The 4,933-nt window shown below is 29.5% G+C and overlaps 1 long non-coding RNA gene across 1 annotated transcript; it reads right to left on the bottom strand.

Annotated features, from left to right (window-relative positions):
* Positions 1–1,856: 1,856 nt before the first annotated feature.
* LOC144840241 (uncharacterized) lies at positions 1,857–2,572 on the bottom strand. Its single transcript, XR_013611881.1, has 3 exons — positions 2,520–2,572; positions 2,153–2,203; positions 1,857–1,904 (listed from the first exon to the last, which is right to left on the bottom strand). It is a non-coding gene; the product is annotated as an uncharacterized LOC144840241 (long non-coding RNA).
* Between the last annotated feature and the right edge of the window lie 2,361 nt (positions 2,573–4,933).

The raw sequence follows: 4,933 nt of genomic DNA, 5'->3' as shown, positions 1-4,933 counted from the left end.
AGTGAAATATTCCAAATTTACACCAGTTTATACTCATTATCGTGGAAAGATGACAAGCAGATTAGAATGTTTTCCATTAAAGATGTACTGTCCCCCTAAAAAAATTTTTTTTTTTTGAATATGCCATTTTAATGTCACATAATAATTATCCACTTTGACCAAAAATTGGATCGAAAAAAAATGTATTTACCTGAAAAACTGTAATTTAAAGCAAAAAATGGTCAAATTGGCTGCCAGCCAATGGCTTTTGGTGAAATTTAACCATTTATTTTGTCATTTTATAAGTGAAAACATTATTTTTTTCATTTTCTTTTTCTACGGAAGTGATTAACTATATTAAAATAACATATTTAAAGTCTGATTTAATTAATCTTCATTTTTCATGTTTTTGGGGGACAATACATCTTTACCTACTTCACATAACTAATATAATACGCTATTAAACAAAATTATGCCCAATATCATATATGTTACATTAAAAGTTTATTAACGTTTTACCTTCGCATGTGCCTCTACTGATAGTAATATTGTCAATGGCAACAATGTTTATACGTATCATCCCAAAGAACTCCAAACGGTTAATAGGAGAACTAGTGGTAAAGGTCATGTGACCTTTCTGCCATTCTGTGCTTGTGTAGTAGAAATAGTTGCTTCTAACCCACGTAGTGAGAGAACGGTACTGGTACACATATATATAATCATTTGTATCACTCAAGTAGTAGTCAAACCTTAAGCAGGAATCACCCCAAAATGATGGTATCTCAGTTGTCCACATACTTCCATATACGAACGACCGAGATCCAGAATTTTTAATGAATGCATAGTAATCGCCTGTAAATAAAGCAAATTTGTATGTTGTAAAAGAAGCAAGCTGATGTAATTCTATTTTATTAAATGGATCAAAGAGTATAATTAAATTGAACACTTTCGTATTATTTCAACGTAGTAAAATGTATTTTCTGTTTTTTCTACATTTATTTTGATTTATTTCCACAATGTAATAACATTATGGTAAAATATTATAGAAAAACTTGCATATAAATTCAAAGAAAAAAAGTATTCAAGTCATGTTATAAGTAAAATTGACTTGTATTATTTTTATTTAGACTGAGATTCCAAGATATTATAACAAAGTGCTTACATTGTGTCAAACCTCAGTGTCCAAGTGAATTATATTTATAATTAATATTGTTCGATTTAATGTTGTTCGATTTATAAAGCGCTTATACAATCAAAAGATTGTCCCAGAGCGCTGAGAGAAAAAACAGAAAGAAATTAGGTTATCTATATCATCTACTGTACAATATATTGAACACATCTACCTGGACCAGGGGTTATACTATCATTCGTTGTCTCGTTCGAACGTTGCCATCGTGTATAATAAGTACCACTGTACGGGTACGGATCCCATGCACACATGTCAACATCAAAGTTACAGGTTATTGTATCTAATTTGACAAAACACATCTTATTATAATACAATCAATGATATTTAAAATATATAGTACTTAAAATTAAAGTGTAATTGTATATTACTAAAATATGGAAAAATGATTTTGAAGGAATTGCATCGGTCGGAAATAAAATGTCCAATGTTTAAGTACGATTAAGCATTTATTGGCTATGACGCAGATGTCTAACCAAATTACCAAACACTACAATAAATAATATAACTTATGAACAATCTGATTACTTAAATTATTTAACTGTGTCAATTACGATTTACATTTACCAACCTTTACTATAACGTGTTTTTTCTTCTTTTCTTTATACTTATTCTTACACAATGTGAGCGGTTAGTTATAAAAGAATGGTTGAATCCGTTAATTAATATTTGCATGTACTTTACTTACCATCTTTTGAGGTTGGAATATTAGTCTCTGTTTGGAATTCTGTTGTTGCATCTGTATATTAATTACTTTTTTTACAATAGGCCTACTTATTTAAACAAACTCTTTTTTATACCGTTTCCGGCCAAGTAACTATTAATTTAGAAAACTGGCAAATTATAAGGGGCAGTCTGAGTAGTAGAGCTAGTTGATACAGTGTTTTTGTTGCAATTCACATCCATTTTACATTTATTTATGAAAAATAAATCTGTTTTATAATATATTAGTCCATCATTTACAATTTATTGAAGTATTGTATTTACCATACATAGTTGTAATGATATTAGGTTCTGTTTGTAATTCTGTTGTTGCATCTGCAAATTAAAGAAATTGCCTGAATTTAGATAAGCTTTCAGAAATATATCATTATAACATATTAATCACAGTTTCATTGGTTCAGTTTACAGCTTGAATGTGACGTCACTGCTTCTTACTTTTGATAATATCGTACCTAGCATTTGTAGGCACGCATTTATAGAAAAGGCTAAGATCATCAGAATGTAATTGATATAATTTAAAATAATTATTAACATCTTCTTGTTCCCCTAAACCTCGCGGAATCCAATTTATATATATTATATCAAATATATTTCTTTTGATCCTTTATTTTAATTAATTACTTAAACTCACGCTCTGTGCAACCTGGTAGTTCATCAGACCAATCACCACAATCATTGGATCCGTCACAAACTAAAGAACTATCTAAACATACACCAGTGCGAGTTCCAGTCAAGCACAGAAACCCAGAACATTCTACAAAGAAGATGTTAAATTTAAATCACAATTAGAAAACATTGTAAAAAAAATTGAAACAAAAAATATATTTTGTATAGAAAAACACATTAATTTTTTTAATCATAATAAAAAAAAAATAATTTCAAAAAAATATAAAAAATAATAATTAAGTAACTATAGACTTACCTATGTCGATAACATTCAGTCCTAGAGCAAATCCTCTGTTAACAAAGTAAGAATCACTTTCAAATGTTATATTCAAGTTTGTTTTTGCTAGAATCTGGTTGTTACTGTTCCATTCAGTCACTGTATTGCCAAAGACGTCAACATAAGTAATATTCAACAAGTCGAAATAGGCTAGATCCAGGTCATAAATCGTGAGTATAATTCCTGTATTCTGCGGACTTTCTACGATCCATTCACAGTTGTGGGAGTTATCGTAGTTGTCAGGGTAATTTGGAGAAGTTATGTTGATAACATCACTTGTGTTTAGATAAATACTTTTCACACAATCTATTGAATCAAGACAAATTTAAATAATTAATTTGAATGTTAGTAATGATTGAAGGATATCAGAATAGATGTAGGACATGCAGCAAACATTTATATGTTCTATATTTGAATATTTCTCAATTCATTAATATTTTGATACGATTTTGTTCATTGAAATACACGGAGAAGTAAAAGCAACTATATTTTCAGCACACTTCTGCTAATGTAGAAGCCCTATCGCATGTAGAAACAACCAAAGCACTTAATTAATGTAGATAAACGCAATTGCCTCAACAATAATGGAACTACTTGTTCCAGCTAACGTATCAATAAAATGAATCACACAATTTATTATCACCTAATCATGGTAAATGATGGAAAATGAAAGTGTACGGTTAAATTGTTGTGATAGGGTCCAATTTAGGCTTTTAGGTCCATGGAGTTACGGTTGATTTTTTTAGAAATTCAATGATAAGTGAAACTATTAAAAAAAAAATTCTACACCAACATAAATTCATTGTTGTGGAAAGATGAGCAGACATGACAACCAACAAATTAGCACTACTTTATATAACAAAATAATATAATATGACATTGAACAAAATATGCCTAATGAATAATTGTTTTACAGTAAGTATAAAGTTTTACCTTCGCATGTTCCTCTACTAATTGTAACATTGTTAATGGCAACCATGTTTATACGTGTCAGCCCAAAAAAACGCAAACGGTTGATAGGAGTACTAGTGGTAAAGGTCATGTAACCTTTCTGCCATTCTGTACTTGTGTAGTAGAAATATTTGTTTGTAACCCACGTAGTGAGAGAACGATATTGGGTAACATATATATAATCATTCGTACCACTCAAGTAGTAGTTAAACCTTATGCAGGAATCACCCCAAGTTGATGGTATCTCTGTGGTCCACATGTATCCATACAAGTACGAAAACGATCCAGATTTTTTAATGAAGGCATAGTAATCGCCTGTAAATAATCAAATTAGTATGTTGTTAAAGAAGCAAGCTGATGTAATTCTATTTCATTAAATTAATGGATCAAAGAGTATAATTAATTTGAAAACTTTGGTGTTTTTTCAACGGACTAAAATATATAATATTTTCAATTATAAGCTGAATTGACGAGATATGTTTATTTAGACTGATATTCGTAAATATCATAGTGCTTAAATTTTGTCTAATCTAATCTAAAAATCTACCTTGACCAGGGTTTATATTTTCATTTGTTGTCTCGTTCGAACGTTGCCATCGCGTAGTAATAGTACCAGTGTACGGGTACGGATCCCATCCACACATGTCAACATCAAAGTTACAGGTTATTGCATCTAATTTGACAAAACACATCTTATTATAATACAATCAATGATATTAAAAATATATAGTACTTAAAAATAAAGTGTAATTATTATTACTAATATGAAAGAATGCTTTTGAAGGAATTTCATCGGTCGGAAATAAAATGCGCAATTTTAAGTACGATTAATCATTGATTGGCTATGACGTAGATGTCTTTACCACTAACTAATTACCAAGCACAATAATTAATATAAATTATGAACAATCTAATAATTTAAATGTTGTGTCAATTACGATTTACATTTACATATAACGTGTGTTTTCTTCTTTTCTTACATTATTATTACTAATATGGGGTTTTTATGCTATCTTTTACACCTCCTCGTGGAACGGCGGAGCATAGATATATTTTCTTAACTATCAAAACGTACTAAAAAACAGAAAATAGAAATTAATTCATTTATGAGTTTGCTGTTAGTATTCACTGTAACAATGTTTATCCAACTG

The sequence above is a fragment of the Antedon bifida genome, chromosome 4, assembly GCF_963402885.1.
Source record: "Antedon bifida chromosome 4, ecAntBifi1.1, whole genome shotgun sequence".
Lineage (NCBI taxonomy): Eukaryota > Metazoa > Echinodermata > Crinoidea > Comatulida > Antedonidae > Antedon > Antedon bifida.
This window is presented reverse-complemented; position numbering and strand designations above follow the sequence as displayed.